At 35.7% G+C, this 20,555-nt stretch overlaps 23 non-coding genes across 23 annotated transcripts; 11 read left to right on the top strand and 12 right to left on the bottom strand.

The window, feature by feature from the left end:
• The first annotated feature begins 121 nt into the window (after window positions 1–121).
• On the top strand, window positions 122–202 carry Trnal-uag (transfer RNA leucine (anticodon UAG)). Its single transcript has one exon. It is a non-coding gene; the product is annotated as a tRNA-Leu (tRNA).
• Window positions 203–682: 480 nt separating this feature from the next.
• Window positions 683–796, bottom strand: Trnal-caa (transfer RNA leucine (anticodon CAA)). Its single transcript has 2 exons — window positions 759–796; window positions 683–728 (listed from the first exon to the last, which is right to left on the bottom strand). It is a non-coding gene; the product is annotated as a tRNA-Leu (tRNA).
• A 412-nt stretch (window positions 797–1,208) lies between these two features.
• Trnal-uag (transfer RNA leucine (anticodon UAG)) lies at window positions 1,209–1,289 on the top strand. The gene has a single exon. It is a non-coding gene; the product is annotated as a tRNA-Leu (tRNA).
• A 480-nt stretch (window positions 1,290–1,769) lies between these two features.
• Window positions 1,770–1,883, bottom strand: Trnal-caa (transfer RNA leucine (anticodon CAA)). The gene is made up of 2 exons: window positions 1,846–1,883; window positions 1,770–1,815 (listed from the first exon to the last, which is right to left on the bottom strand). It is a non-coding gene; the product is annotated as a tRNA-Leu (tRNA).
• Window positions 1,884–2,295: 412 nt separating this feature from the next.
• Window positions 2,296–2,376, top strand: Trnal-uag (transfer RNA leucine (anticodon UAG)). Its single transcript has one exon. It is a non-coding gene; the product is annotated as a tRNA-Leu (tRNA).
• A 480-nt stretch (window positions 2,377–2,856) lies between these two features.
• Trnal-caa (transfer RNA leucine (anticodon CAA)) lies at window positions 2,857–2,970 on the bottom strand. Its single transcript has 2 exons — window positions 2,933–2,970; window positions 2,857–2,902 (listed from the first exon to the last, which is right to left on the bottom strand). It is a non-coding gene; the product is annotated as a tRNA-Leu (tRNA).
• Window positions 2,971–5,405: 2,435 nt separating this feature from the next.
• Trnal-caa (transfer RNA leucine (anticodon CAA)) lies at window positions 5,406–5,519 on the bottom strand. Its single transcript has 2 exons — window positions 5,482–5,519; window positions 5,406–5,451 (listed from the first exon to the last, which is right to left on the bottom strand). It is a non-coding gene; the product is annotated as a tRNA-Leu (tRNA).
• A 412-nt stretch (window positions 5,520–5,931) lies between these two features.
• Trnal-uag (transfer RNA leucine (anticodon UAG)) lies at window positions 5,932–6,012 on the top strand. Its single transcript has one exon. It is a non-coding gene; the product is annotated as a tRNA-Leu (tRNA).
• Window positions 6,013–10,406: 4,394 nt separating this feature from the next.
• Trnal-caa (transfer RNA leucine (anticodon CAA)) lies at window positions 10,407–10,520 on the bottom strand. Its single transcript has 2 exons — window positions 10,483–10,520; window positions 10,407–10,452 (listed from the first exon to the last, which is right to left on the bottom strand). It is a non-coding gene; the product is annotated as a tRNA-Leu (tRNA).
• Window positions 10,521–10,932: 412 nt separating this feature from the next.
• On the top strand, window positions 10,933–11,013 carry Trnal-uag (transfer RNA leucine (anticodon UAG)). Its single transcript has one exon. It is a non-coding gene; the product is annotated as a tRNA-Leu (tRNA).
• Window positions 11,014–11,493: 480 nt separating this feature from the next.
• Window positions 11,494–11,607, bottom strand: Trnal-caa (transfer RNA leucine (anticodon CAA)). Its single transcript has 2 exons — window positions 11,570–11,607; window positions 11,494–11,539 (listed from the first exon to the last, which is right to left on the bottom strand). It is a non-coding gene; the product is annotated as a tRNA-Leu (tRNA).
• Window positions 11,608–12,019: 412 nt separating this feature from the next.
• Trnal-uag (transfer RNA leucine (anticodon UAG)) lies at window positions 12,020–12,100 on the top strand. Its single transcript has one exon. It is a non-coding gene; the product is annotated as a tRNA-Leu (tRNA).
• A 480-nt stretch (window positions 12,101–12,580) lies between these two features.
• Window positions 12,581–12,694, bottom strand: Trnal-caa (transfer RNA leucine (anticodon CAA)). The gene is made up of 2 exons: window positions 12,657–12,694; window positions 12,581–12,626 (listed from the first exon to the last, which is right to left on the bottom strand). It is a non-coding gene; the product is annotated as a tRNA-Leu (tRNA).
• A 412-nt stretch (window positions 12,695–13,106) lies between these two features.
• On the top strand, window positions 13,107–13,187 carry Trnal-uag (transfer RNA leucine (anticodon UAG)). Its single transcript has one exon. It is a non-coding gene; the product is annotated as a tRNA-Leu (tRNA).
• A 480-nt stretch (window positions 13,188–13,667) lies between these two features.
• On the bottom strand, window positions 13,668–13,781 carry Trnal-caa (transfer RNA leucine (anticodon CAA)). The gene is made up of 2 exons: window positions 13,744–13,781; window positions 13,668–13,713 (listed from the first exon to the last, which is right to left on the bottom strand). It is a non-coding gene; the product is annotated as a tRNA-Leu (tRNA).
• A 412-nt stretch (window positions 13,782–14,193) lies between these two features.
• On the top strand, window positions 14,194–14,274 carry Trnal-uag (transfer RNA leucine (anticodon UAG)). Its single transcript has one exon. It is a non-coding gene; the product is annotated as a tRNA-Leu (tRNA).
• Window positions 14,275–14,754: 480 nt separating this feature from the next.
• Trnal-caa (transfer RNA leucine (anticodon CAA)) lies at window positions 14,755–14,868 on the bottom strand. The gene is made up of 2 exons: window positions 14,831–14,868; window positions 14,755–14,800 (listed from the first exon to the last, which is right to left on the bottom strand). It is a non-coding gene; the product is annotated as a tRNA-Leu (tRNA).
• Window positions 14,869–15,280: 412 nt separating this feature from the next.
• Window positions 15,281–15,361, top strand: Trnal-uag (transfer RNA leucine (anticodon UAG)). Its single transcript has one exon. It is a non-coding gene; the product is annotated as a tRNA-Leu (tRNA).
• A 480-nt stretch (window positions 15,362–15,841) lies between these two features.
• On the bottom strand, window positions 15,842–15,955 carry Trnal-caa (transfer RNA leucine (anticodon CAA)). Its single transcript has 2 exons — window positions 15,918–15,955; window positions 15,842–15,887 (listed from the first exon to the last, which is right to left on the bottom strand). It is a non-coding gene; the product is annotated as a tRNA-Leu (tRNA).
• A 412-nt stretch (window positions 15,956–16,367) lies between these two features.
• Window positions 16,368–16,448, top strand: Trnal-uag (transfer RNA leucine (anticodon UAG)). Its single transcript has one exon. It is a non-coding gene; the product is annotated as a tRNA-Leu (tRNA).
• A 480-nt stretch (window positions 16,449–16,928) lies between these two features.
• On the bottom strand, window positions 16,929–17,042 carry Trnal-caa (transfer RNA leucine (anticodon CAA)). The gene is made up of 2 exons: window positions 17,005–17,042; window positions 16,929–16,974 (listed from the first exon to the last, which is right to left on the bottom strand). It is a non-coding gene; the product is annotated as a tRNA-Leu (tRNA).
• A 412-nt stretch (window positions 17,043–17,454) lies between these two features.
• Window positions 17,455–17,535, top strand: Trnal-uag (transfer RNA leucine (anticodon UAG)). Its single transcript has one exon. It is a non-coding gene; the product is annotated as a tRNA-Leu (tRNA).
• A 480-nt stretch (window positions 17,536–18,015) lies between these two features.
• On the bottom strand, window positions 18,016–18,129 carry Trnal-caa (transfer RNA leucine (anticodon CAA)). Its single transcript has 2 exons — window positions 18,092–18,129; window positions 18,016–18,061 (listed from the first exon to the last, which is right to left on the bottom strand). It is a non-coding gene; the product is annotated as a tRNA-Leu (tRNA).
• Between the last annotated feature and the right edge of the window lie 2,426 nt (window positions 18,130–20,555).

Raw genomic sequence — 20,555 nt, 5'->3', positions numbered from 1 at the left:
ATTATTGACCCATTTCAAACAATTATCGATATTGACGACTACTTAACCCCGACAGTGCATCACAGTTTGCCATAGACTATATATGTATAAATATAGAAAATTTCTGACATTTAGACATCTAGGTAGCGTGGCCGAGCGGTCTAAGGCGCTGGTTTTAGGCACCAGTCTCATTGAGGCGTGGGTTCGAATCCCACCGCTGCCAATGATATTTTTCTTTTACTGACATTATTATCTGTCGACGCGGTCGTCCGGAGTACCACCCTACGTATTGATGTTACAGTCTTACGATCGGTTATTTGTGGTATATTACATCGGAACAGGACATACGTTAATATGCACAGAATGTTTTATCAGACCCGGCTAGACAAGTCTTTATTTCCATGTTGAAGACGGAATGACATTTATCTGGCAACATACTTTTCTTCCTTTGGTACATACATATGTGAAAATTAATATCAACAGCCAATGGTTCACTTCAATAGAGAAAGTAAGAGCAAAAACCGAAAGCTCGAGTCCAACAGTACAAATGAATAATAATAACACGCCAGAATAATTTCATTTCTTGAGAAAATTGTGTACAGACTGGCCTGAAAAGTCATTATTCGTCAATCTTATTTTTTCTTGATAACTGTTCACTGAGTTATCATTATACATATATAAAATTCATACGACAAAAACACAGTGTCAGGTGTGGGATTCGAACCCACGCCCACATTCGTGGACCAGAACACTCATCCTCACTGAAGGAAGGTATTACCCTTGAGTCTGGCGCCTTAGACCACTCGGCCAACCTGACTTATCATAATCAATCCAAATTTATGTATAAGTACTCCATCGGTTACATATTGATTCACTGCAACGGGGAGATGTAAATGTTCACGTGTTTGGTCATCAAGATGAAAATAAATAAATTGCCGGAGAAGAAAGTTTGGAAATGAACTTTCAAATGTTCAAAGAAGATTAATCGTACTTTCTCTCCTCTCTAGATCAGAGACGGCAAGAGAGGAAAATGGTAACTATTCATTTGTATCTTGGTCGTACGGCGTGTACACGACTTGTATCGTTCGAGTCCGTGTTTTCTCTCGACATTATTGACCCATTTCAAACAATTATCGATATTGACGACTACTTAACCCCGACAGTGCATCACAGTTTGCCATAGACTATATATGTATAAATATAGAAAATTTCTGACATTTAGACATCTAGGTAGCGTGGCCGAGCGGTCTAAGGCGCTGGTTTTAGGCACCAGTCTCATTGAGGCGTGGGTTCGAATCCCACCGCTGCCAATGATATTTTTCTTTTACTGACATTATTATCTGTCGACGCGGTCGTCCGGAGTACCACCCTACGTATTGATGTTACAGTCTTACGATCGGTTATTTGTGGTATATTACATCGGAACAGGACATACGTTAATATGCACAGAATGTTTTATCAGACCCGGCTAGACAAGTCTTTATTTCCATGTTGAAGACGGAATGACATTTATCTGGCAACATACTTTTCTTCCTTTGGTACATACATATGTGAAAATTAATATCAACAGCCAATGGTTCACTTCAATAGAGAAAGTAAGAGCAAAAACCGAAAGCTCGAGTCCAACAGTACAAATGAATAATAATAACACGCCAGAATAATTTCATTTCTTGAGAAAATTGTGTACAGACTGGCCTGAAAAGTCATTATTCGTCAATCTTATTTTTTCTTGATAACTGTTCACTGAGTTATCATTATACATATATAAAATTCATACGACAGAAACATAGTGTCAGGTGTGGGATTCGAACCCACGCCCACATTCGTGGACCAGAACACTCATCCTCACTGAAGGAAGGTATTACCCTTGAGTCTGGCGCCTTAGACCACTCGGCCAACCTGACTTATCATAATCAATCTAAATTTATGTATAAGTACTCCATCGGTTACATATTGGTTCACTGCAACGGGGAGATGTAAATGTTCACGTGTTTGGTCATCAAGATGAAAATAAATAAATTGCCGGAGAAGAAAGTTTGGAAATGAACTTTCAAATGTTCAAAGAAGATTAATCGTACTTTCTCTCCTCTCTAGATCAGAGACGGCAAGAGAGGAAAATGGTAACTATTCATTTGTATCTTGGTCGTACGGCGTGTACACGACTTGTATCGTTCGAGTCCGTGTTTTCTCTCGACATTATTGACCCATTTCAAACAATTATCGATACTGACGACTACTTAACCCCGACAGTGCAAAACAGTTTGCCATAGACTATATATGTATAAATATTGAACATTTCTGACATTTTGACATCTAGGTAGCGTGGCCGAGCGGTCTAAGGCGCTGGTTTTAGGCACCAGTCTCATTGAGGCGTGGGTTCGAATCCCACCGCTGCCAATGATATTTTTCTTTTACTGACATTATTATCTGTCGACGCGGTCGTCCGGAGTACCACCCTACGTATTGATGTTACAGTCTTACGATCGGTTATTTGTGGTATATTACATCGGAACAGGACATACGTTAATATGCACAGAATGTTTTATCAGACCCGGCTAGACAAGTCTTTATTTCCATGTTGAAGACGGAATGACATTTATCTGGCAACATACTTTTCTTCCTTTGGTACATACATATGTGAAAATTAATATCAACAGCCAATGGTTCACTTCAATAGAGAAAGTAAGAGCAAAAACCGAAAGCTCGAGTCCAACAGTACAAATGAATAATAATAACACGCCAGAATAATTTCATTTCTTGAGAAAATTGTGTACAGACTGGCCTGAAAAGTCATTATTCGTCAATCTTATTTTCTCTTGATAACTGTTCACTGAGTTATCATTATACATATATAAAATTCATACGACAAAAACATAGTGTCAGGTGTGGGATTCGAACCCACGCCCACATTCGTGGACCAGAACACTCATCCTCACTGAAGGAAGGTATTACCCTTGAGTCTGGCGCCTTAGACCACTCGGCCAACCTGACTTATCATAATCAATCCAAATTTATGTATAAGTACTCCATCGGTTACATATTGGTTCACTGCAACGGGGAGATGTAAATGTTCACGTGTTTGGTCATCAAGATGAAAATAAATAAATTGCCGGAGAAGAAAGTTTGGAAATGAACTTTCAAATGTTCAAAGAAGATTAATCGTACTTTCTCTCCTCTCTAGATCAGAGACGGCAAGAGAGGAAAATGATAACTATTCATTTGTATCTTGGTCGTACGGCGTGTACACGACTTGTATCGTTCGAGTCCGTGTTTTCTCTCGACATTATTGACCCATTTCAAACAATTATCGATATTGACGACTACTTAACCCCGACAGTGCATCACAGTTTGCCATAGACTATACATGTATAAATATTGAACGTTTCTGACATTTAGACATCTAGGTAGCGTGGCCGAGCGGTCTAAGGCGCTGGTTTGTGGGATTTGTGGGATTCTAAATCTCATTTAGTACAATATGCAACTATTACTGGTATGAAACAAGATGGTGGCTTGAATTTTCAAGATATATATTTAAAAATGTTATCATTTAGATTAAAATTTTTAGGGAGATTTTTAAATCCTGAATGCAATTGTATTTGGAAAAGTACCTTTAGCTATTTTTTGAGAAGAGTGCATTGTATGAATCTTTCGAGGTCAGTTCTATTTTTGTTTTTAAACAAAAAGGATTTATTATGTTTACCGCATGTGTACAGAGAAATGTTGGAAGCATGGCAGTGTATTAGAAAAGATATAACTTTTAATATAGGAGACTCTGATGTTTATAATCAACCACTGTTTTATAATAGTTCTAAGTTTGTGTCTGGTAAAGAATGGGAATATTTCATAAAAGCTGGTATTGTTCAAATTAAAGATATTTCATATGAAGCTATACCTGGATTTTTGCCAGTTCATGCAATTTTTTATATGATGAGAGAAAAAGAAATAGATGTTACTTTTAACATTGTCAGAAAATTGTATATGTTATTATTGAATCACATTCCTGTCGAGTGGAAAGAAGTTATTTTGACAAAATGTAATGTGAAAAATGATGATCTGTCTCAATTCTATGTTCAGTTTGACAATAAAGTATGTGACATGTCGTTGTGTAAAACAAAAAGATTTTATACGTTACTGTTACAAAAGTGTTTTATTAAACCTAAATGTTATGAATTTTGGTGTGAACAATGTGATATTCATGAAAGTGATTTCTGTTTTGTTTGGAAACAGATACATAGTTTCTGGAAACCATCTGAATGTATTGATCTAGATTACAAGTTATGTCACAATAAGATTTTTACTAATGTTAAACTATGTAAAATAGGAATAATAGACAGCAATGTGTGTCAAAACTGTGACTGTGAAGAGGAAACTTTATTTCATATTTTTCTAACATGTGACATACTTGTTAACTTTCATGATTTCGTATTTGATATTTTAGAGACACTATTTGTACAATCAGAGGTGAACTTAATACAGGAACATACTTATATGACGTTATTTTTGTTGGGTGTATCATCCAGTGTAAAGGGTGTAAATGTTCACTTTGTTAATTTTTTGCTGTCTATTGGAAGACTGTGTATAATGAAACAAAGACAAATGTTCAAAAATGGTACACGAAGTATTAACCTAATTGCATATTTCAAATACACACTGAGACATTACATTGGTTATTTTTATATGTATTGTAAATCTACAAACAGACTTTCAGTCTTTCATAAAAAGTTCTTGAGAGACAATCCCATTGTGATGTTAGAAGAAGATGTGTTGTTATTCAAACTGTGATAAATTGTATAGTCTTCAATTGTATAATATTATGATTTTATAGACATTGTGATTTGCATTGTTATAGTATTGTTTTATTCAATAAAGATAAAAAAAAAAAAAATAAGGCGCTGGTTTTAGGCACCAGTCTCATTGAGGCGTGGGTTCGAATCCCACCGCTGCCAATGATATTTTTCTTTTACTGACATTATTATCTGTCGACGCGGTCGTCCGGAGTACCACCCTACGTATTGATGTTACAGTCTTACGATCGGTTATTTGTGGTATATTACATCGGAACAGGACATACGTTAATATGCACAGAATGTTTTATCAGACCCGGCTAGACAAGTCTTTATTTCCATGTTGAAGACGGAATGACATTTATCTGGCAACATACTTTTCTTCCTTTGGTACATACATATGTGAAAATTAATATCAACAGCCAATGGTTCACTTCAATAGAGAAAGTAAGAGCAAAAACCGAAAGCTCGAGTCCAACAGTACAAATGAATAATAATAACACGCCAGAATAATTTCATTTCTTGAGAAAATTGTGTACAGACTGGCCTGAAAAGTCATTATTCGTCAATCTTATTTTCTCTTGATAACTGTTCACTGAGTTATCATTATACATATATAAAATTCATACGACAGAAACATAGTGTCAGGTGTGGGATTCGAACCCACGCCCACATTCGTGGACCAGAACTCTCATCCTCACTGAAGGAAGGTATTACCCTTGAGTCTGGCGCCTTAGACCACTCGGCCAACCTGACTTATCATAATCAATCCAAATTTATGTATAAGTACTCCATCGGTTACATATTGGTTCACTGCAACGGGGAGATGTAAATGTTCACGTGTTTGGTCATCAAGATGAAAATAAATAAATTGCCGGAGAAGAAAGTTTGGAAATGAACTTTCAAATGTTCAAAGAAGAGTAATCGTACTTTCTCTCCTCTCTAGACCAGAGACGGCAAGAGAGGAAAATGGTAACTATTCATTTGTATCTTGGTCGTACGGCGTGTACACGACTTGTATCGTTCGAGTCCGTGTTTTCTCTCGACATTATTGACCCATTTCAAACAATTATCGATATTGACGACTACTTAACCCCGACAGTGCATCACAGTTTGCCATAGACTATATATGTATAAATATTGAAAATTTCTGACATTTAGACATCTAGGTAGTGTGGCCGAGCGGTCTAAGGCGCTGGTTTTAGGCACCAGTCTCATTGAGGCGTGGGTTCGAATCCCACCGCTGCCAATGATATTTTTCTTTTACTGACATTATTATCTGTCGACGCGGTCGTCCGGAGTACCACCCTACGTATTGATGTTACAGTCTTACGATCGGTTATTTGTGGTATATTACATCGGAACAGGACATACGTTAATATGCACAGAATGTTTTATCAGACCCGGCTAGACAAGTCTTTATTTCCATGTTGAAGACGGAATGACATTTATCTGGCAACATACTTTTCTTCCTTTGGTACATACATATGTGAAAATTAATATCAACAGCCAATGGTTCACTTCAATAGAGAAAGTAAGAGCAAAAACCGAAAGCTCGAGTCCAACAGTACAAATGAATAATAATAACACGCCAGAATAATTTCATTTCTTGAGAAAATTGTGTACAGACTGGCCTGAAAAGTCATTATTCGTCAATCTTATTTTCTCTTGATAACTGTTCACTGAGTTATCATTATACATATATAAAATTCATACGACAGAAACATAGTGTCAGGTGTGGGATTCGAACCCACGCCCACATTCGTGGACCAGAACTCTCATCCTCACTGAAGGAAGGTATTACCCTTGAGTCTGGCGCCTTTTTTATTTTGATAAAATTTTATTCAAATAAATACATTCATAAAAGAATTATTGGGCTAGTCTCCCATTAATTCATATTATCACAGTGTTGGTTAGAATTGTAACAATTATTAACAACAGATCTCAATTAAAACTCAATATGTACTTCATCATTACTTATCCTTAGTACAGGATTTTTGTTTAAATAATACTTTTCAAATAAATACATGCACTTCTTCTGTTTATAATACAAGTATGCATAACTCACATGTTTTTGCAGAACATTTTTAAAATATGGCACTATGTCTATCAAATGATCATCCTTCATAGAGATATTTCTCCTCTTTACTACACAGAATCTTCTAGCACATAAAACTGTATTCACAAAGTATAAGTTTATATTTTTATCCTTCTTGACTAGACCAAAGTAACATATATATTTGAAATCTAGAGTATTGACAAAGCTAGTAGAACTATTACACAGAATGTTATGTAGGAAATCTTTAAAAAAGTCATTGAACTGAGTCAAACATCTACACACAATGATCAAGTGCTCCAAGTCTTCATGCACATCTTCGCAAACTGGACACATAGAATCAACAGTAATTTGGCATCTCATCAGTCTCTCCTTAGTGAAGAAAACTCTATGGAAAATTTTGAATGATGACTCAATCCAATCACTTTGTAAAAATGAAAAGTTCAAAACTTTTTGTACTTTTTGAACATCAAAATCTGAAAATATTTCACACCAGTATTTTACAGAATTAGGTTCTCTTGTTAATGTCTTTAACAGTATATCATAAAATGATCTTGTTGTATTAGGTAAAGCATACTTTCTACCATTAACGCTGTAAATTATATTTAAAACAGTTGCTTTACAAGTGTTTGCATTTTCTTCAACTAAAACTACATAATCTTGTGGAATACATTGCTTAATACATTTCACTACTTTAATAATTTTATCAACGGAAACATCAGGGAACTTTTGAGATACAATATCTTGAATATAAGTGTCCTTCATAAAACCTCTCTTGCATTCATAAGCTAAGTCCTTAATCTTGATAATACCTGCTTCTATAAATGTTCTCATATATAACATACTATCACCATTCACAATCATTGGATTACAGAAGAGGGGAATATCAAAAACGTTAGTCACATTAATTTCTATTTCCATACAATGACGTATCTTCCCCCATGCATACAACATACATTTATAAAAATCAGGCAAACATCCTAATTGTCTATGAGTAAAATCACAATACAATATTTCAACACCAAGATTCATTCCTTGTACTTTAGAAAAGAAATAAAGACATGTAACTTTCCAAACAGCATTATAATCCATATCTAATAGCCTATTTAAAAACTTTAGTCTAAATGCATACATTTTATGAAAAATTTCAGGAAAATTTAAACCACCATCTAACACCTTATTAGTTATTACATCATATGCAACTAGAGATGGTTTATCATTCCACAAAAAATCAATACATATCTTCTTAATTTCTAAATAATGTTTTTCTGGTATATTAACAACCATAAGAGTATACCAAAGTTTACTCATCAATAAAGTATTTATTACAGTTAATCTACCATGTATTGATAAGTGTCTCATTTTCCAAAAATTCAATAGCTTCAAAATAGATTGTACTTTGCAATCCCAATTCAAACTATCACAAAGAGATTTATCCTTACCAATCCATATGCCTAAAAGCTGTAAAACCCCATCACACTCTCTAATACTCCAAGCATCTAATTCATGTTTTGAAATAGTTCCAGTTCCCAATGCCAAAATTTCTGATTTATCCTTATTTAATTTTGCCCCAGATGCTTGTTCATACAAATGTAAAACTCTAAAGGCTTCATCTACTGAATTTTTGTCAGACAAAATTAAAGTAGTGTCATCAGCATGTGAAAAAATCTTTTCTTCAACGTTTGTATTAGGAATATTCAAACCTCTAATACTACTATTCTTTTTAATCATTGTACTCAATGGTTCAGCTACTAATACATATAATAAAGCTGATATAGGACAACCTTGCTTTACAGAGTTCTTTAATTGAAAATATTTGGACAGGAACCCATTACACTTGACAGTGCTGAAAATGTCAGTATAAAATATTTTTATCCAAGAAATAAATTTCTCCCCAAATCCAAATTTCTGCAAGACAGAAAATAAATATTCATGTCCAACCCTGTCAAATGCTTTTTCCTGATCAAGTTTCAACAAGTAACATTCTAAATCATCCATTTCAACCAAATCAATAATATCTCTAACACTTGCAGTAGTGTCAGAAATGTCTTTACCTATAATACAGCAACTTTGAGTAGGTGATATAATTTTTGGTAATACAAACTTAAACCTGTTAGCCATTACTCTTGCTAGTATTTTATAATCCACATTTAATAAAGTTATAGGTCTGAAATTTTTAAGTTCAGATTTGTCACCTCTATTCTTATATATCAAATTAATCATGCCATATCTCATAGACCTAGATAAAACTTTATTTTCTTCAATACTATCATAAATATATTTCAATACAGGTTTCAATTCATTTAAAAAATAAAGATAGAATTCAACAGTCAATCCATCAGAGCCAGGCGTTTTGCCTTTTTTCATTCCTTTCAATGATTGTTCAATCTCATCAATACATATATCATCATCACATTTAGTAATATCAATATCATCAACTTTAACATCAACACAATCTAACATGTCATTGATTGCATTATTGTCAGTATTTACACATGAAAACAATTTTTCATAAAAATTATGCACAACATCTAATAATTCCACAGTACTACTAACAGCATTACCATCACAATTTCTCAAAGTACTTATCAAATTCTTATTTTGTTTATATTTTTCTAGACTTAAGAAATAAGCAGTATTCTTGTCACTTTCTAAGGCATGTTGACATTTAGACCTTAATATAGCACCATTACATCTATGTTTTTCTATAGCTTCAAGTTCATCTTTTAATTCTAAATATTTTACATAATCAATTTCTATACCACATGCAGACTTCACTGACAATTCTTGTAACTTATTTTGCAATTTAAAATATTCTTTGCTTCTCTCTTTCTGATTTTCTTTGCCATAGATTTGACTTATTCTCTTAATACTAAATTTCAAATTATCCCACCAAATGAGAGGGTTTGAATAATAAAAATCTGAACATATTTCATCTTCTAATAACTTTCTGATTCTTGTTACATATTCTTCATTATCTAATAAGGAACAGTTAAAAATCCAGATACCTGGTCCTCTTTCAACCTCTGTAAAATCTAATTTCATGCTAACAATACAGTGATCACTAAAACAAGTATCTCTATAAAAAATATTTTTAATACAGGGCTTAACATTACTAGAAACTAAAAAATAGTCAATTCTACTCTGTGTCAAAAAACCTTGTACAACTTGTTTTCGTGAAAACATTTTGACACCTGCATTTCTGTCTCTCCAGACATCAAACAAACAATTATCGTGCATCATAGTATTAAGATATTTCACAGACCTATCTGCATAAAAAGCAGTTTTCCCACTTTTATCTAAAGGAGACAGTGCAGTATTAAAATCACCTGCTGCTATAACATATCCGTCTCCTTTAATTTTACTTTTACAATCTTCAAAAAATTCACATTTTTCACTTACACTATTAGGAACATACAAATTAAAAATATCTACAATTTTATCATTGATTTTACCTTGAATATGAATAAATCTACCAGGTACACATTCACAAACTTTAAATACATTTTTAAGGTTTTTACTGACAAGAATTGCAACACCCTGAGTTATCATTATACATATATAAAATTCATACGACAAAAACACAGTGTCAGGTGTGGGATTCGAACCCACGCCCACATTCGTGGACCAGAACACTCATCCTCACTGAAGGAAGGTATTACCCTTGAGTCTGGCGCCTTAGACCACTCGGCCAACCTGACTTATCATAATCAATCCAAATTTATGTATAAGTACTCCATCGGTTACATATTGATTCACTGCAACGGGGAGATGTAAATGTTCACGTGTTTGGTCATCAAGATGAAAATAAATAAATTGCCGGAGAAGAAAGTTTGGAAATGAACTTTCAAATGTTCAAAGAAGATTAATCGTACTTTCTCTCCTCTCTAGATCAGAGACGGCAAGAGAGGAAAATGGTAACTATTCATTTGTATCTTGGTCGTACGGCGTGTACACGACTTGTATCGTTCGAGTCCGTGTTTTCTCTCGACATTATTGACCCATTTCAAACAATTATCGATATTGACGACTACTTAACCCCGACAGTGCATCACAGTTTGCCATAGACTATATATGTATAAATATAGAAAATTTCTGACATTTAGACATCTAGGTAGCGTGGCCGAGCGGTCTAAGGCGCTGGTTTTAGGCACCAGTCTCATTGAGGCGTGGGTTCGAATCCCACCGCTGCCAATGATATTTTTCTTTTACTGACATTATTATCTGTCGACGCGGTCGTCCGGAGTACCACCCTACGTATTGATGTTACAGTCTTACGATCGGTTATTTGTGGTATATTACATCGGAACAGGACATACGTTAATATGCACAGAATGTTTTATCAGACCCGGCTAGACAAGTCTTTATTTCCATGTTGAAGACGGAATGACATTTATCTGGCAACATACTTTTCTTCCTTTGGTACATACATATGTGAAAATTAATATCAACAGCCAATGGTTCACTTCAATAGAGAAAGTAAGAGCAAAAACCGAAAGCTCGAGTCCAACAGTACAAATGAATAATAATAACACGCCAGAATAATTTCATTTCTTGAGAAAATTGTGTACAGACTGGCCTGAAAAGTCATTATTCGTCAATCTTATTTTCTCTTGATAACTGTTCACTGAGTTATCATTATACATATATAAAATTCATACGACAAAAACATAGTGTCAGGTGTGGGATTCGAACCCACGCCCACATTCGTGGACCAGAACACTCATCCTCACTGAAGGAAGGTATTACCCTTGAGTCTGGCGCCTTAGACCACTCGGCCAACCTGACTTATCATAATCAATCCAAATTTATGTATAAGTACTCCATCGGTTACATATTGGTTCACTGCAACGGGGAGATGTAAATGTTCACGTGTTTGGTCATCAAGATGAAAATAAATAAATTGCCGGAGAAGAAAGTTTGGAAATGAACTTTCAAATGTTCAAAGAAGATTAATCGTACTTTCTCTCCTCTCTAGATCAGAGACGGCAAGAGAGGAAAATGGTAACTATTCATTTGTATCTTGGTCGTACGGCGTGTACACGACTTGTATCGTTCGAGTCCGTGTTTTCTCTCGACATTATTGACCCATTTCAAACAATTATCGATATTGACGACTACTTAACCCCGACAGTGCATCACAGTTTGCCATAGACTATATATGTATAAATATAGAAAATTTCTGACATTTAGACATCTAGGTAGCGTGGCCGAGCGGTCTAAGGCGCTGGTTTTAGGCACCAGTCTCATTGAGGCGTGGGTTCGAATCCCACCGCTGCCAATGATATTTTTCTTTTACTGACATTATTATCTGTCGACGCGGTCGTCCGGAGTACCACCCTACGTATTGATGTTACAGTCTTACGATCGGTTATTTGTGGTATATTACATCGGAACAGGACATACGTTAATATGCACAGAATGTTTTATCAGACCCGGCTAGACAAGTCTTTATTTCCATGTTGAAGACGGAATGACATTTATCTGGCAACATACTTTTCTTCCTTTGGTACATACATATGTGAAAATTAATATCAACAGCCAATGGTTCACTTCAATAGAGAAAGTAAGAGCAAAAACCGAAAGCTCGAGTCCAACAGTACAAATGAATAATAATAACACGCCAGAATAATTTCATTTCTTGAGAAAATTGTGTACAGACTGGCCTGAAAAGTCATTATTCGTCAATCTTATTTTTTCTTGATAACTGTTCACTGAGTTATCATTATACATATATAAAATTCATACGACAAAAACACAGTGTCAGGTGTGGGATTCGAACCCACGCCCACATTCGTGGACCAGAACACTCATCCTCACTGAAGGAAGGTATTACCCTTGAGTCTGGCGCCTTAGACCACTCGGCCAACCTGACTTATCATAATCAATCTAAATTTATGTATAAGTACTCCATCGGTTACATATTGATTCACTGCAACGGGGAGATGTAAATGTTCACGTGTTTGGTCATCAAGATGAAAATAAATAAATTGCCGGAGAAGAAAGTTTGGAAATGAACTTTCAAATGTTCAAAGAAGATTAATCGTACTTTCTCTCCTCTCTAGATCAGAGACGGCAAGAGAGGAAAATGGTAACTATTCATTTGTATCTTGGTCGTACGGCGTGTACACGACTTGTATCGTTCGAGTCCGTGTTTTCTCTCGACATTATTGACCCATTTCAAACAATTATCGATATTGACGACTACTTAACCCCGACAGTGCATCACAGTTTGCCATAGACTATATATGTATAAATATAGAAAATTTCTGACATTTAGACATCTAGGTAGCGTGGCCGAGCGGTCTAAGGCGCTGGTTTTAGGCACCAGTCTCATTGAGGCGTGGGTTCGAATCCCACCGCTGCCAATGATATTTTTCTTTTACTGACATTATTATCTGTCGACGCGGTCGTCCGGAGTACCACCCTACGTATTGATGTTACAGTCTTACGATCGGTTATTTGTGGTATATTACATCGGAACAGGACATACGTTAATATGCACAGAATGTTTTATCAGACCCGGCTAGACAAGTCTTTATTTCCATGTTGAAGACGGAATGACATTTATCTGGCAACATACTTTTCTTCCTTTGGTACATACATATGTGAAAATTAATATCAACAGCCAATGGTTCACTTCAATAGAGAAAGTAAGATCAAAAACCGAAAGCTCGAGTCCAACAGTACAAATGAATAATAATAACACGCCAGAATAATTTCATTTCTTGAGAAAATTGTGTACAGACTGGCCTGAAAAGTCATTATTCGTCAATCTTATTTTTTCTTGATAACTGTTCACTGAGTTATCATTATACATATATAAAATTCATACGACAAAAACACAGTGTCAGGTGTGGGATTCGAACCCACGCCCACATTCGTGGACCAGAACACTCATCCTCACTGAAGGAAGGTATTACCCTTGAGTCTGGCGCCTTAGACCACTCGGCCAACCTGACTTATCATAATCAATCTAAATTTATGTATAAGTACTCCATCGGTTACATATTGATTCACTGCAACGGGGAGATGTAAATGTTCACGTGTTTGGTCATCAAGATGAAAATAAATAAATTGCCGGAGAAGAAAGTTTGGAAATGAACTTTCAAATGTTCAAAGAAGATTAATCGTACTTTCTCTCCTCTCTAGATCAGAGACGGCAAGAGAGGAAAATGGTAACTATTCATTTGTATCTTGGTCGTACGGCGTGTACACGACTTGTATCGTTCGAGTCCGTGTTTTCTCTCGACATTATTGACCCATTTCAAACAATTATCGATATTGACGACTACTTAACCCCGACAGTGCATCACAGTTTGCCATAGACTATATATGTATAAATATAGAAAATTTCTGACATTTAGACATCTAGGTAGCGTGGCCGAGCGGTCTAAGGCGCTGGTTTTAGGCACCAGTCTCATTGAGGCGTGGGTTCGAATCCCACCGCTGCCAATGATATTTTTCTTTTACTGACATTATTATCTGTCGACGCGGTCGTCCGGAGTACCACCCTACGTATTGATGTTACAGTCTTACGATCGGTTATTTGTGGTATATTACATCGGAACAGGACATACGTTAATATGCACAGAATGTTTTATCAGACCCGGCTAGACAAGTCTTTATTTCCATGTTGAAGACGGAATGACATTTATCTGGCAACATACTTTTCTTCCTTTGGTACATACATATGTGAAAATTAATATCAACAGCCAATGGTTCACTTCAATAGAGAAAGTAAGAGCAAAAACCGAAAGCTCGAGTCCAACAGTACAAATGAATAATAATAACACGCCAGAATAATTTCATTTCTTGAGAAAATTGTGTACAGACTGGCCTGAAAAGTCATTATTCGTCAATCTTATTTTTTCTTGATAACTGTTCACTGAGTTATCATTATACATATATAAAATTCATACGACAAAAACACAGTGTCAGGTGTGGGATTCGAACCCACGCCCACATTCGTGGACCAGAACACTCATCCTCACTGAAGGAAGGTATTACCCTTGAGTCTGGCGCCTTAGACCACTCGGCCAACCTGACTTATCATAATCAATCCAAATTTATGTATAAGTACTCCATCGGTTACATATTGATTCACTGCAACGGGGAGATGTAAATGTTCACGTGTTTGGTCATCAAGATGAAAATAAATAAATTGCCGGAGAAGAAAGTTTGGAAATGAACTTTCAAATGTTCAAAGAAGATTAATCGTACTTTCTCTCCTCTCTAGATCAGAGACGGCAAGAGAGGAAAATGGTAACTATTCATTTGTATCTTGGTCGTACGGCGTGTACACGACTTGTATCGTTCGAGTCCGTGTTTTCTCTCGACATTATTGACCCATTTCAAACAATTATCGATATTGACGACTACTTAACCCCGACAGTGCATCACAGTTTGCCATAGACTATATATGTATAAATATAGAAAATTTCTGACATTTAGACATCTAGGTAGCGTGGCCGAGCGGTCTAAGGCGCTGGTTTTAGGCACCAGTCTCATTGAGGCGTGGGTTCGAATCCCACCGCTGCCAATGATATTTTTCTTTTACTGACATTATTATCTGTCGACGCGGTCGTCCGGAGTACCACCCTACGTATTGATGTTACAGTCTTACGATCGGTTATTTGTGGTATATTACATCGGAACAGGACATACGTTAATATGCACAGAATGTTTTATCAGACCCGGCTAGACAAGTCTTTATTTCCATGTTGAAGACGGAATGACATTTATCTGGCAACATACTTTTCTTCCTTTGGTACATACATATGTGAAAATTAATATCAACAGCCAATGGTTCACTTCAATAGAGAAAGTAAGAGCAAAAACCGAAAGCTCGAGTCCAACAGTACAAATGAATAATAATAACACGCCAGAATAATTTCATTTCTTGAGAAAATTGTGTACAGACTGGCCTGAAAAGTCATTATTCGTCAATCTTATTTTTTCTTGATAACTGTTCACTGAGTTATCATTATACATATATAAAATTCATACGACAAAAACACAGTGTCAGGTGTGGGATTCGAACCCACGCCCACATTCGTGGACCAGAACACTCATCCTCACTGAAGGAAGGTATTACCCTTGAGTCTGGCGCCTTAGACCACTCGGCCAACCTGACTTATCATAATCAATCCAAATTTATGTATAAGTACTCCATCGGTTACATATTGATTCACTGCAACGGGGAGATGTAAATGTTCACGTGTTTGGTCATCAAGATGAAAATAAATAAATTGCCGGAGAAGAAAGTTTGGAAATGAACTTTCAAATGTTCAAAGAAGATTAATCGTACTTTCTCTCCTCTCTAGATCAGAGACGGCAAGAGAGGAAAATGGTAACTATTCATTTGTATCTTGGTCGTACGGCGTGTACACGACTTGTATCGTTCGAGTCCGTGTTTTCTCTCGACATTATTGACCCATTTCAAACAATTATCGATATTGACGACTACTTAACCCCGACAGTGCATCACAGTTTGCCATAGACTATATATGTATAAATATAGAAAATTTCTGACATTTAGACATCTAGGTAGCGTGGCCGAGCGGTCTAAGGCGCTGGTTTTAGGCACCAGTCTCATTGAGGCGTGGGTTCGAATCCCACCGCTGCCAATGATATTTTTCTTTTACTGACATTATTATCTGTCGACGCGGTCGTCCGGAGTACCACCCTACGTATTGATGTTACAGTCTTACGATCGGTTATTTGTGGTATATTACATCGGAACAGGACATACGTTAATATGCACAGAATGTTTTATCAGACCCGGCTAGACAAGTCTTTATTTCCATGTTGAAGACGGAATGACATTTATCTGGCAACATACTTTTCTTCCTTTGGTACATACATATGTGAAAATTAATATCAACAGCCAATGGTTCACTTCAATAGAGAAAGTAAGAGCAAAAACCGAAAGCTCGAGTCCAACAGTACAAATGAATAATAATAACACGCCAGAATAATTTCATTTCTTGAGAAAATTGTGTACAGACTGGCCTGAAAAGTCATTATTCGTCAATCTTATTTTCTCTTGATAACTGTTCACTGAGTTATCATTATACATATATAAAATTCATACGACAAAAACATAGTGTCAGGTGTGGGATTCGAACCCACGCCCACATTCGTGGACCAGAACACTCATCCTCACTGAAGGAAGGTATTACCCTTGAGTCTGGCGCCTTAGACCACTCGGCCAACCTGACTTATCATAATCAATCCAAATTTATGTATAAGTACTCCATCGGTTACATATTGGTTCACTGCAACGGGGAGATGTAAATGTTCACGTGTTTGGTCATCAAGATGAAAATAAATAAATTGCCGGAGAAGAAAGTTTGGAAATGAACTTTCAAATGTTCAAAGAAGATTAATCGTACTTTCTCTCCTCTCTAGATCAGAGACGGCAAGAGAGGAAAATGGTAACTATTCATTTGTATCTTGGTCGTACGGCGTGTACACGACTTGTATCGTTCGAGTCCGTGTTTTCTCTCGACATTATTGACCCATTTCAAACAATTATCGATATTGACGACTACTTAACCCCGACAGTGCATCACAGTTTGCCATAGACTATATATGTATAAATATAGAAAATTTCTGACATTTAGACATCTAGGTAGCGTGGCCGAGCGGTCTAAGGCGCTGGTTTTAGGCACCAGTCTCATTGAGGCGTGGGTTCGAATCCCACCGCTGCCAATGATATTTTTCTTTTACTGACATTATTATCTGTCGACGCGGTCGTCCGGAGTACCACCCTACGTATTGATGTTACAGTCTTACGATCGGTTATTTGTGGTATATTACATCGGAACAGGACATACGTTAATATGCACAGAATGTTTTATCAGACCCGGCTAGACAAGTCTTTATTTCCATGTTGAAGACGGAATGACATTTATCTGGCAACATACTTTTCTTCCTTTGGTACATACATATGTGAAAATTAATATCAACAGCCAATGGTTCACTTCAATAGAGAAAGTAAGAGCAAAAACCGAAAGCTCGAGTCCAACAGTACAAATGAATAATAATAACACGCCAGAATAATTTCATTTCTTGAGAAAATTGTGTACAGACTGGCCTGAAAAGTCATTATTCGTCAATCTTATTTTTTCTTGATAACTGTTCACTGAGTTATCATTATACATATATAAAATTCATACGACAAAAACACAGTGTCAGGTGTGGGATTCGAACCCACGCCCACATTCGTGGACCAGAACACTCATCCTCACTGAAGGAAGGTATTACCCTTGAGTCTGGCGCCTTAGACCACTCGGCCAACCTGACTTATCATAATCAATCTAAATTTATGTATAAGTACTCCATCGGTTACATATTGATTCACTGCAACGGGGAGATGTAAATGTTCACGTGTTTGGTCATCAAGATGAAAATAAATAAATTGCCGGAGAAGAAAGTTTGGAAATGAACTTTCAAATGTTCAAAGAAGATTAATCGTACTTTCTCTCCTCTCTAGATCAGAGACGGCAAGAGAGGAAAATGGTAACTATTCATTTGTATCTTGGTCGTACGGCGTGTACACGACTTGTATCGTTCGAGTCCGTGTTTTCTCTCGACATTATTGACCCATTTCAAACAATTATCGATATTGACGACTACTTAACCCCGACAGTGCATCACAGTTTGCCATAGACTATATATGTATAAATATAGAAAATTTCTGACATTTAGACATCTAGGTAGCGTGGCCGAGCGGTCTAAGGCGCTGGTTTGTGGGATTTGTGGGATTCTAAATCTCATTTAGTACAATATGCAACTATTACTGGTATGAAACAAGATGGTGGCTTGAATTTTCAAGATATATATTTAAAAATGTTATCATTTAGATTAAAATTTTTAGGGAGATTTTTAAATCCTGAATGCAATTGTATTTGGAAAAGTACCTTTAGCTATTTTTTGAGAAGAGTGCATTGTATGAATCTTTCGAGGTCAGTTCTATTTTTGTTTTTAAACAAAAAGGATTTATTATGTTTACCGCATGTGTACAGAGAAATGTTGGAAGCATGGCAGTGTATTAGAAAAGATATAACTTTTAATATAGGAGACTCTGATGTTTATAATCAACCACTGTTTTATAATAGTTCTAAGTTTGTGTCTGGTAAAGAATGGGAATATTTCATAAAAGCTGGTATTGTTCAAATTAAAGATATTTCATATGAAGCTATACCTGGATTTTTGCCAGTTCATGCAATTTTTGATATGATGAGAGAAAAAGAAATAGATGTTACTTTTAACATTGTCAGAAAATTGTATATGTTATTATTGAATCACATTCCTGTCGAGTGGAAAGAAGTTATTTTGACAAAATGTAATGTGAAAAATGATGATCTGTCTCAATTCTATGTTCAGTTTGACAATAAAGTATGTGACATGTCGTTGTGTAAAACAAAAAGATTTTATACGTTACTGTTACAAAAGTGTTTTATTAAACCTAAATGTTATGAATTTTGGTGTGAACAATGTGATATTCATGAAAGTGATTTCTGTTTTGTTTGGAAACAGATACATAGTTTCTGGAAACCATCTGAATGTATTGATCTAGATTACAAGTTATGTCACAATAAGATTTTTACTAATGTTAAACTATGTAAAATAGGAATAATAGACAGCAATGTGTGTCAAAACTGTGACTGTGAAGAGGAAACTTTATTTCATATTTTTCTAACATGTGACATACTTGTTAACTTTCATGATTTCGTATTTGATATTTTAGAGACACTATTTGTACAATCAGAGGTGAACTTAATACAGGAACATACTTATATGACGTTATTTTTGTTGGGTGTATCATCCAGTGTAAAGGGTGTAAATGTTCACTTTGTTAATTTTTTGCTGTCTATTGGAAGACTGTGTATAATGAAACAAAGACAAATGTTCAAAAATGGTACACGAAGTATTAACCTAATTGCATATTTCAAATACACACTGAGACATTACATTGGTTATTTTTATATGTATTGTAAATCTACAAACAGACTTTCAGTCTTTCATAAAAAGTTCTTGAGAGACAATCCCATTGTGATGTTAGAAGAAGATGTGTTGTTATTCAAACTGTGATAAATTGTATAGTCTTCAATTGTATAATATTATGATTTTATAGACATTGTGATTTGCATTGTTATATAGTATTGTTTTATTCAATAAAGATAAAAAAAAAAAAAAATAAGGCGCTGGTTTTAGGCACCAGTCTCATTGAGGCGTGGGTTCGAATCCCACCGCTGCCAATGATATTTTTCTTTTACTGACATTATTATCTGTCGACGCGGTCGTCCGGAGTACCACCCTACGTATTGATGTTACAGTCTTACGATCGGTTATTTGTGGTATATTACATCGGAACAGGACATACGTTAATATGCACAGAATGTTTTATCAGACCCGGCTAGACAAGTCTTTATTTCCATGTTGAAGACGGAATGACATTTATCTGGCAACATACTTTTCTTCCTTTGGTACATACATATGTGAAAATTAATATCAACAGCCAATGGTTCACTTCAATAGAGAAAGTAAGAGCAAAAACCGAAAGCTCGAGTCCAACAGTACAAATGAATAATAATAACACGCCAGAATAATTTCATTTCTTGAGAAAATTGTGTACAGACTGGCCTGAAAAGTCATTATTCGTCAATCTTATTTTCTCTTGATAACTGTTCACTGAGTTATCATTATACATATATAAAATTCATACG

The sequence above is a fragment of the Perna viridis genome, chromosome 6 (assembly GCF_037379345.1).
Source record: "Perna viridis isolate PV_CMFRI_1.1 ecotype Kerala chromosome 6, ASM3737934v1, whole genome shotgun sequence".
In the NCBI taxonomy this organism is placed as follows: Eukaryota; Metazoa; Mollusca; class Bivalvia; order Mytilida; family Mytilidae; genus Perna; species Perna viridis.
The sequence above is the reverse complement of the archived record's forward strand: the minus strand, read 5'-3'. Positions and strand labels throughout refer to the sequence as shown.